The sequence below is a fragment of the Dromiciops gliroides genome, chromosome 5, assembly GCF_019393635.1.
Source record: "Dromiciops gliroides isolate mDroGli1 chromosome 5, mDroGli1.pri, whole genome shotgun sequence".
NCBI lineage: Eukaryota > Metazoa > Chordata > Mammalia > Microbiotheria > Microbiotheriidae > Dromiciops > Dromiciops gliroides.
The window spans coordinates 302727950-302739416 of NC_057865.1; positions in this window are offsets into that span (position 1 = coordinate 302727950).

Sequence of the window (11467 nt, forward strand, 5' to 3'; positions counted from 1 at the left end):
GGACATGTGAGGCAAATTATAAATCATGAAAAACTTAGGGAAGCCATCTCTGCCTTCTCCTAAAAAGCAAAAGATGGCTCTTGCATAATCACTCTGACCATAGAGAAGACAAGGAGCAGGTGTCCTAGATGAGGTGGACCATGGGAAGGGAAGAGAGAATTGTGTTCTGCTCTTTTATAGAGAGCCTGAGCTGGGGAAACAAAGAGATGGCCAATGGATTTAGAAAAGTTTCCCTGTTTCTCATTTTACATACCCCAGCTCTCCATTTTCACAGGGACCCAGATTTCTTCTAGGAGAATGTCAGTAGCACACCTGAGGTCTATAGATGGCATTCCCTTTGTGGTTCACTGTAATGGACCATATTTAAGGTGGAGGGCACAGAGTTAGCTAGTTAGATCACTGGACCCCACATTAGCCCAGAGAAGAAGTGATGGAAGTAGAAGACTCAGGAAGCAGAGATGTTTTCCTGGGACAGAAAATGGAGCTTTTCTTCCTCAGAGACTATAGGGAAATAGGTTTAAAAAAGGGTAAAGTTACACAGTGAATCTGCTACCTCGAGTAGGCAAGATGAGTATGTATGGATGTCTGCTGCTAGAGAAACACATGAGGCAGTGTTGCAGGCCTGTGCAAGCAGAATGACTGAGGATGGAAACCATGGGCAATAAGGAGGCAGCTGGGTCTCACTGTAGGTAGAGTGTTGGGCCAGGAGTCAGAAAGACCTGAGTTCAAATCCAATCTCAGACATTAATGCGTGACTTAACCTCTTTGTCACTCAGTTTACTCATCATATTAAAATGATAGCAACTACTTCCCAGGGTTGTTGTGAGGATCAAATAAGATAATAATATTGAATACTTAAATGTCTGCCACATAATAGGTTTATGGGACATGTTGGCTATAATTATTATTATTACCTCTCCCTAGTGCCATTAATTGGCATCATCTTTCATTTTTCATTAACATACAGTGTCTTTTGACCCCAGTTATAGGTACATTGTCATGCTCCCTAGACTTTGATTAAATGCTCCAAAAAGCTCTCACAGGAGTCTTTTTTAAATCTCCAAGGAGTCTTCCCTCATCATCCAATTAGATTTAAGTTCACAAAACTACTCATGTTATAGATTATGTACCTGCCAAATGCAGGGCTCTTTGCCACACAGTAAAGTATGAAACAAGACCCAGAATCTGAGGAGTCTGCCCTCAGGAAGCTAGACATTAAAGAGGGATGCTACACCAAGAGTACCAGTAACTGTAATCCAGAGAATATGATGTTGTTAAGAGGGAGTCACACAGTGTTAGAGACAATCTAAAGAAGGAAACATCCAACTATTTTGACTGGTGAAGTGGGATGTCCTTTCTTTTTCCTTCCAGGTATCTCTCAATGCAAAAATATAGCCATGAATCAAAGAATTGAGTAGGAAATACTGATTTTTATTTCTTTCTAATTCAGGGGCAGCTAACTTGACAAATTAGTTCTTTGCTCCTAGAAGGGGAAGAAACCAGGATCCACACACACAGGCAATCATGACCACCAACCACCCAGGCAGCCCTCACGAGAGGCTTCAGCAGACTGGCCATTCTCACTTCCAGTGCCAAGAAAAGGACACACCATTTCTCAGACAAAATATGCCACCAGCCAGGTCTTCAAGAAAAACTCGGAGGTGTAACCAAGGAGTTGCACAAAATGCTGGCCCACCACAAGGTAAAAGTCTTAAGCACAATCCTAGAAGTGGCTTGATTTGATTCCCACATGTTTTAGTAAAGTGTTCTGATTTTTCATTCATTTCTTGACCTTGATAATTCAAACAATGACAGGAGAATCCATCACTGAATCACAGTGCTGGAGTCACAGAAGAACCACAGTGGTGGCTGTATAGTCTGAGTTCTGACTCAGTTCTTGCTTCACCAACCCGTATCCCTGCACTTTGACAACATACCTGAAATGTAGGCATGCGGGTTGTGATCGCAGATCACCAGTTGGAATACATGTGTTTGAAACATCACTCTGCTCTACATCTTCTGTGACCTTAGCCTAGCCAATTCGGCTCTCTGTGTCCATGGCTATAAAAACAGCCATTAATCTGTGCTTTCCTGTGGATTCTAGCCCCTTGAAAAATAGGCACTTAGTTAGTAGATTCGGGGCCTGTCCAAGGTCCTGAAGAAGATTTTTTTTAAAATGAGTCAAGGTTTCTGAAGGTAAGAAATATCAAAGGAACAAGCATTTCTTAAGGGTCTACTGTGTGCCAGACACTGTGCTAAGTATTTTATAGATATTATCTCATTCGTCTGCTCTCAAGGACCTGAAACTAGCAGGGAGTGGGTGATGAAAAGACAATTATTAGAGAGCTGAAGGTGGAATGTGCACACACAAAATCTAAAGCGTTAGTTTTTATTTGGAGAAGGAAAAGTCCTATGGGATGAGATTGATCCACCTCCTGTGTTCTAAATCCAGAGGCTTCTGAACCTAACAGCACTGATATGAATTGAAGAATGGGTCAGGAAATACTTGCTCCTCTTTTCTTCTCAAACCTCATCTTCTTTCCAATGAAAGCCACTCATCCTTTTAACTTCTCTTTTTCTGTCAAGGGTACCTTACAAGTCACCCAGCTACATAATTTTGTTTCTCCCTTTTTTGGACTGTGAACTTCTCAAAGACAGGGATTATCTTTTGTAACTAGCATATTGACTTTTTGTTTTGTTTTGTTTTTGCTGTTCTCTACATACAACACTCTCTGCCTTCTCAGTGACTGTGCTCCATGCCTGGGATGCTCTCTACTCACCCTCAAGAGGAAGCTTCTGGTTTGCTTTAGACCTCAGCTAAATCACCCCCTTCCACTTGAGGTTGTTTCTGATGTCCTTTTCTGGAGGCTCCCCCTCCCCAGCTTCTTGTGGTTACTTAGGATCCCTTTTTGCACATACTTTGAGTGGTATGTGTTTCCTCCCCAGACTGAAGTTGAGTTCCTTGAGGGCAGGCACTCTTTCATATAATGAGATCTGGCTGTCTCCCAGTGGCTGGCACAGTGTACTCAACACAGTCCTTGAATCAGCAAGGGCTGACTGATTGATTGATTCCTTTCTTCTCATGCAGGTGTACCTAGGTCTTCAAATGAGTGGATTGCTGCTCCAGGGAGTGCCGTACATCCCACCGATGCTCAGATCCACAAAATGACATTTGAACAAGTTGTAAGTGCCATCCTCTGGTTTCTTGGAAAGGATCCTCTGTACATGGCATCTGTTGACCCCAACAATCACTGCCAGTCAAAGTCTCAGAAGCGGAAACAGAATTCCAAGGTATCTTTCTAGCACAAATCCTGGAGGCTTTTCAGTATGAATCCAGTCTAAATGGCCTTTTGGGGGGTGGGGTGCGGATGTTGTGTATTTGCTGAGTTTCAGTATATTGATAAATCATACCAGCATGCTCATGTAGGAGAAGGGGCATGGCTTTAGAGTCACAGTGCTTGCCTTCAGATCCTGGCTCTAATGATTGAGCAAGTTAGCTCTAAGGGCCTCAGTTTCCTCCAGTGCAAAATGGCTCGGACTGGGTGGCCTCTAAGGGTCCTTCCAGCTCTGGCGCTGTGCCTTATTCACTTGTTACAGTCAACTATTGTTTTGTTCATCTCAAAACATGATTTTGAGAAGGGTTTTATCTGTTGCCCAAAGGGCACCATGACACACAGGAAGGCTAAGAACCCCTATTACAGTTGGTCCCCCTGTTCACACTTCAATTCGTTCTCCACTGAGGTGCTTCCAAAGTTGCTTTCCTAAAGCAAACTCTGGACATGTACCTCCCCCATTAAGTACATTACAAGGCTCTCTATTGCTTCTAGGATCAAAAGCATTGGGATCTCTTCATAAGCTGCCCTCATTTCTCACCTTTCTACTCAGTTTATGAGAGATTATATGTATACCATTTGTAAATAAAATACTATTTTTCTAATGCCTAGCACAGTGCTGGCAAATAATGGACATTTAATACCCTATTTTCTGTCCTCCCTTCCTCTCTCTTCCTTTTGTCCTTTCCTTTCTTCCTTTTTTCTTTTCTTCCATTTCCTCCCTCTTCTTTCCTTCATTCCTTTTTCCTCCCTCTCTCCCTCCTTCCCTTCCTTTCTTTCTCTTTCATTCTTCCTTTTCCCTTCCTCTCCTTTCCTTCCTTCACCTTAACCCTTCTATTCCTCATTCTCACCCTCCCTCCCTTTCTTCCTTCCTTTTTGCCTTTCCTCCTTCACTTTTTCCTCCCTCCCTCCCTCCCTCCCTTCCTTCCACTTTATGACCCAGCTATCATTGCCTACCTGCTCTTCCTCACACAATATCCCACCTCACATTTCTGCCTTTGCCCTGCCTGTCCCCCATGCCTGGAATGCTCGGCTCTCTCACCTCTTAGCTTTTCTGAATTCCTTCAAGCCTCATCCCATGTCTTTCCTTCAGCAGGAGGCCTTTCCCAACCACCCCTGCTGCTAGTGCCTTTCACTCCCAGAATACTTTCCATTTGTACTGTATATGTCTTGCACATTCCTCATTCTGTGCATGGCTGCTCTTCTATTAGACTGGGAGCTATGGGACAGGAGGCATTTTTTTTTTACCCTTCCCTTGTAGTTCCATGGATTAGTCCATTTTTAGGTGGATCACTTGCTCACCGACTTACAGTTCCCCCTTTCTGCCCTAGTACTGAACCTCCTGCTTTTCTTCTCAAACTTCTCTTTCTTTTGTCCCACAGGAGTCAGTCCTTGCACTGCAGTGACTCTTATTGTCTTCGTGTTCCTTCAGATTTTCAATTAGACTTCCTGTACTATTTTGTCCATGTGGGTCCTTTGATAACAACAACAATATTAACAATCACAATAATAATAAACCATTATTATTGTTATTAGAACTGACATTTATTTTATACTTCAAGGTTTGCAAAACTTTACATATGATAACTCATTTGTTCTTCACTGCAACCTTGGGAGGTACATGTCATTATTATTCCCATTTTACAGTTGAAGAAACTGAGGAAGGTTGGGTGACTTGACCTGGGTTACACAGCTAGAAAATATTCCTTCCACCGCACTTCAGTTTTTGTTTTTAAATTCACCACTCACCATGGTTTTTCAAATGATCACCCACCAAAGTTCACCAGCTACATGTTACCAACCATTCTTTTAATAACGTCTCATTTCTGGTTTTGATTTCATTTCAGCTCTTGGAGACAACTGATCAGCCTCCCAAGAAGAGGACAAAGAAGAAAGAACAGTTGAGTAGTTTGGCCTTTCCACCCTCACTCCTTTTTGCCATCTAATTCCCCCTAAGCAGTGGTGCAGTACCATCTTAGATCAATTGACTAGCAGTCATTAAGCCTCTGGTGTCTATTTGGGTCTTAGATGAGCACCCAGGACACAAAGACAAAGGAGAAACAGTTCCTGCCCTCAAGGAGCTTACTTTCTGTCAGGGAAGAGAAGTGCATATATGTACATTATATATGGATGTATGTGTGTTTCCAATACACAGACACAATGCAACATTGCATAACAGGCTCTTCGTCCTGGTTTCCTTGATAACTTCTTGTCATCATCATCTGTTTTCCCCCCTCACTTCTGCCTTCTGATACCTAGTTTGGCCACTGAGCTCACTGTCATCACATTGTTCTCTTTATGTGTGCTCATTCACTGGAATAATATCAACTGCTCTGTTGGGCTCTTAAAGCATCTCATGAGCTAATATTTCATAGTAACATTGCACTCTCTCATGCATTCTACATATTGCCTATCTATGTCATTCACCTCCAATCTCTGTGCCTTGGAATAGGCAGTCCCCAAGGCCCTGAGTGGTCTCCCTTCTCATCTCAAACTATTGCAATGCCTAGATCCCTTCCTGACTTGTGTCAAATACCACCTCCTACAAGATACCTTTCTTGATTCCTCTCAATCTTATTAACCCCACCTTCCTTGGATTAACCTAGAAATAACTCCAACTTTCCATTTTATTATCTTCACAGAGCAAATGCTGTGGCTATCCAGCCTGTCAACCACCCTAACCATCAAGAAACCACCACTGATGGGCAAGTAAGGCCAAGAGCCCTGGGAATGTCTCTTTACACAAGCCTCTTACTAGAACCCTGCATTCATCATTCAGGGGAGGAAGCCTTGTAGAGATATGGCTTGTAGACTGATTCCATAGGGGCTAAAGTCCCCACTTCCTCAGCAACCACCACTACTGAAGACCCATAGAAGAATGTTTGGACCACAAAAGTCTTCATTACCACAAAGTATATCAATATCAGACTCAGATATAGTTTTATCATTGGAAATATTAGTATAGGAGACACACGACAATGTGTTTTCTAAGAACCATGAAAAGTTTTTGTCTAACTAGGACATGAAAACCCCTATATGTGTTGTTTCCCCCAGTTAGAATGTAAGCTCCTGGAGAGCAGGAAATGTCTGGATTTTCTCTTTGTACCCCAACACCTTGTACAATGCTTGCCATCTAATAAACTCTTAATTGATTAAATGCTTTCTTGTTCATTAGTTTATTTGCTCTTAATTTTCACATCCTACCAGTAGAATGTAAAAGATTTTAAGGCTTTAGGTAGTAACTGTTTTCTTTTTGTCTTTGTATCCTTAGTACGCAGCCAAATGTCTAGCACATAGGATGTGTTTAATGAGTACTTGCTAATCAAGAGGGTATGACAGGTGACAATGGAGATAAATTCTGGCCAGCCTAGTCAGCATGGATGGACATCTCTGGAGGCCTGCATGCTCTTCTGTTGCCTCTACCCTGCACACATCATCCCCTCTTTCATTCATAGATCAGTTCATTGTCCCACTTATTTCATCTGTTCTTGCACTTAGACTCTGATGGATTTTCTGTATAAATGTTATGTTTCTTCATTTTAACAAGTGGTCATTAAGTGTTTACTTTGTGTAAGGCACTGTGAAAGATGCTGGGGTGACAAAGATAAAAATGAGATAGCTAATTGTCCTCAGGGAGCTTACATTCTATCAAGGGAAAATGTGATTTATATGATTAACTACCCACAAGCTTTTGTGGAGACAGTGGTAAGAGAGAGCTTGAGAGGTAGCACTTCTATCACTTAAAATGCAGAATCATTTTTAAAGGGCCAAATTCATAAGTCTAGTATGAATATGCAGACAAGTTAGAGTTGGGTTACAAATCAGAAAACCAACCACCCAATCAATCAATCCACAAACATCAATTGCCTCTCTCTAATGTGGCACGCATTAGACATGAGAACAAGGGAAGCCACTGGATTTATACAATCTGAGCAAATGCCAAGCATGTTGGCTCTGGTCTGTTTGTGAGTCATTTCCACCACATCATTTGTATCATCAGTGATCTTCAAGGGCTCCAGGGTTTCAGGACATTGGTCTTCCCTCCAACTCTATGGAAAAAGACTCTCCATGACTCACTAATGATGAGCTCTACCAGGAAACCTGTGGATGCTTTCATCTTGGAGTTGTTTGAGCAGAGGCTGACTGAACACAAATTTGAAGATGATTCATTTTATAAATAAAGTTACATTTGGAATGAGAATGGCCCCCATGGGTGTGAAGTTAGCCTAACAGGCTTTAGCAATTCTTTACATATCTCAAAAGCTGTGTCCATGATTCTTTAGTTGCTCTGAGCCTATGCCAAAACATTATTCCTCTGAAATTAACCATAAAGCTGAAGTTGATAGTGTAATAGATTGAAAACCAGAATCCAACAATACACTGTTTCCAAGAACACATTTGAAACACAGAAATGGGCTGGAGCAAAATATATTATGCTTCAACTAAAGTAAAAAAAGTCAGGGGTAGCAATCATGAATTCAAAGAAAAAGCAAAAATAGATTTAATTTAAAATAGATAATCAAGGAAACTATATCTTGCTAAAATGTACCATAGACAATGAAGTATTATCAATACTAAAAATATATGCACCAAGTTGTATAGTATCTAAATTTTTAAAGGAAGAGTTAAATGAGTTGCAGGAAGAAATAGACAATAAAACTATACTAGTGGGGGACCCCAACTCTTCCTTCTCAGAACTAGATGAATCGAACCAAAAAATAAACAGGAAAGAAGTTAAAGAAGTGAATAGTATTCTAGAATAGATATGATAGATCTCTAGAGAAAATTGAATGGGAATAGAAAAGAATATAGCTTTTTTTTTTTCTCAGCAGTATATGGCACCTACACAAAACTGACCATGTATTAAGGCATAAAAACCTCACAACCAAATGCAGAAAAATTAAATGCATTATTTTAAGATCATAATGCAAGAAAAATAACATTAAATAAAGGGCAGTGGAAAATCAATTAAAAGTTAATGGGGGGGGCAGTTAGGTGGCACAGTGGATAAAGCATCAGCCCTGGATTCAGGAGTATCTGAGTTCAAATCTGGCCTGAGACACTTAACACTAGCTGTGTGACCCTGGGCAAGTCATTTAACCCTCATTGCCCGCAAAACAAACAAAGAACAAAAAAAACCCGTTAATTGAAATGGTAACATAATTGCACATGTATAACCCATATCTGATTGCTTACTGCCTCAGGAAGGGGTAAGGTGAGAGGAGGGAGGGAAGGAGAGATAAAAATTAAAACTCAAAACTACAAATAAAAATGTTTATTATTAAAAAAATAATTGGAAACTACATAGTCTAATCCTAAAGAATGAATGGTTTAAAGCACAATCATAGAAACAATCAATAATTTCATTAACAAAAATGACAGTGAGACAACTTACCAAAATTTATGGGATGCAGCCAAAGTCAAAGCCAAAGGGGAAAATTTATATCTCTACATGCTTACATCAAGGGGGAGGGGGTCGATCAATGAATTGGGTATGCAAATTAAAATACTAGAAAAAAATAAATAAAAAATTCTCAGTTAAACACCATATTGGAAATCCTGAAAATCAAAGGAGAGGTTAATAAAATTAAAAGTAAAAAAGCCACTGAACTAACAAATAAAACTAGAAGCTGGTTTTATGGGGGGGGGACACAATAAAATAGATAAATCATTGGTTAATTTAATTTTATTTTTTTTGCAGGTCAATGGGTGTTAAGTGACTTGCCCAGGGTCACACAGCTAGTAAGTGTCAAATGTCTGAGACCGGATTTGAACTCAGGTACTCCTGAATCCAGGGCCGGTGCTTTATCCACTGTACCACCTAGCTGCCCCTAATTTGATTTTTAAAAGCAAAGAAAACCAAATTAACAGTATAAAAAATAAAAACAGTCAATTAACTATTCATAAGGAAGATATTAAAGGAATTATTAGGATGTATTTTACTCAATTATATTCCAAAATTCTGATAATATAAGTCAAATATATAAATATTTACAAAAATATAAATTGCTCAGATTAACAGATGAAGAAATAGAATACTTAAACAATCTAATCTTAGAAAAAGAAATCAAACAAGATATCAATGAACTTCTGAATTAAATATCCCCAGGGCCAGATGGATTCACAAGCAAATTGTACAAAACATCAAAAAACCTTCAATCCCAATACTATATAAACTATTTGGAAAAATAGGCAAAGAAGGAGTCCTAGCAAACTCTTTTTATGGCAAAAATATGATGCTAACACCTATACCAGCAAGAGCAAAAATAGAAAAAGAAAACTATAGGCCTATTTTCCTAATGAACATTGATTCAAAAATTTAAAATAAAATACTGGCAAGGAAATTACAGCAATATATCACTAGGATCATACACTGTGGCCAGGTGGGATTTATACCAGGAATTCAGGACTGGTTCAACATTAGGAAAACTATCAGCATAATTGACCATATCAATGACAAAATCAACAGAAATCATAGATAGTATCAATAGATGCAGAAAAAGCTTTTGACAAATAAATAGCACCCATTCCTACACTAGCAAGCATAAAAACAAATGGAGTGATATTTATCTAAAATCATCAGCAAGCATTATCTGTAATAGGGATAAGCTAGAAGTTTCCCCAATAAAATCAGGGACAAAGCAAGGAGGCTCATTATCACTACTATTATTCGATATTGTTCTAAAAATACAATCTATAGCAATAAAAGAAGAAAAAGAAATAGAAGAAATGAGAATAAGCAATGAGGAAACAAAACTATCATTCTTTGCAGGTGATATGATACTTAGAAAATCAAGTAAAAACTAGTTGAAATAATTAACAATTTATCAAAGTTGTAACATACAAAGAAAACCCACATAAATCATCAACATTACTATGTATTGCCAACAAAGTCCAGTAGCAAGAAATAGAGAAATTTCATTTAAAATAATTGTAAACAGTATAAAATACTTGGGGGGTCTACCTGCCAAGACAAACCCAGGAATTATATGAACACAATTATGTTTTGTTTTGTTTTGTTGTTTTTGTTTTGCAGGACAATGAGGGTTAAGTGACTTGCCCAGGGTCACACATGTGACCACAAGTGTCAAATGTCTGAGGCCAGATTTGAACTCAGGTCCTCCTGAGTCCAGGGCTGGTGCTTTATCTAATATACCACCTAGCTGCCCCCTATATTTTTCACACAAATAAAGTTATATCTAAACAATTGGAAATGTATTAATTGCTCATGGGTAGGCTGAACCAATAGAATAAAAATAATAATTCTACCTGAATTAATCTACTTATTTAGTGTCATACCAATCAAACTACCAAAAATTATTTTATAGATCTAGAAAAAATAATAACAAAATTCATCTGGAAGAATGAAAGGTCAAGAATATCAAAGGAATCAATGAAAAAAATGCAAAGGAAGGTGACCTACCTGTACCAGACTTCAAATTGTATTATAAATCAGTAATTATCAAAACAATCTGGTACTGGCTAAGAAATAGAATGATGGGTCAGTGAAATAGATTAGGTACACAATACATCATAGGAAATGACCATAGTAACCTAGTGTTTGATAAACTCAAAGATCTAAGCTTTGGGGAAAAAACTGATTGGAAAACTGAAAAACAGTATAGCAAATTAAGAGAGCATGGACTAGTTTATGAGATTTATGAATAAGGTAAGAATTTAGGACAAAACAAGATATAGAGACCATTACTAAATGTAAAACAGATCATCTTGATTACATAAAATTCAAAATTTTTTGCACAAAACGAATGCAACCAAAACCAGAAGGAAAGCAGAAAACTTGGGGAAAGCATTTTATAGCAAGCATCTCTGATAAAGGCCTCATTTTTTAAATATATAGAGAATTAAGTCCAATTTATAAGAATACAAGTAATTCTCCAATTATAAATGGTCAAAGGATATGAACAAGCAATTTTCACACAAAGAAATCAAAGATATTTACAGTCATATGAAAGAATGCTCTAAATCACATTTGATTAAAGAAATGAAAATTTAAACAGCTCTGAGGTACCATTTGATCCAGAAATACCACTGCTAGGTCTGTGTCCCAAAAAGAAGTTTTTTAAAAAGGGGAGGGAGTAGGATCTATTTGTACAAAGATATTTAAAGCAGTTCTT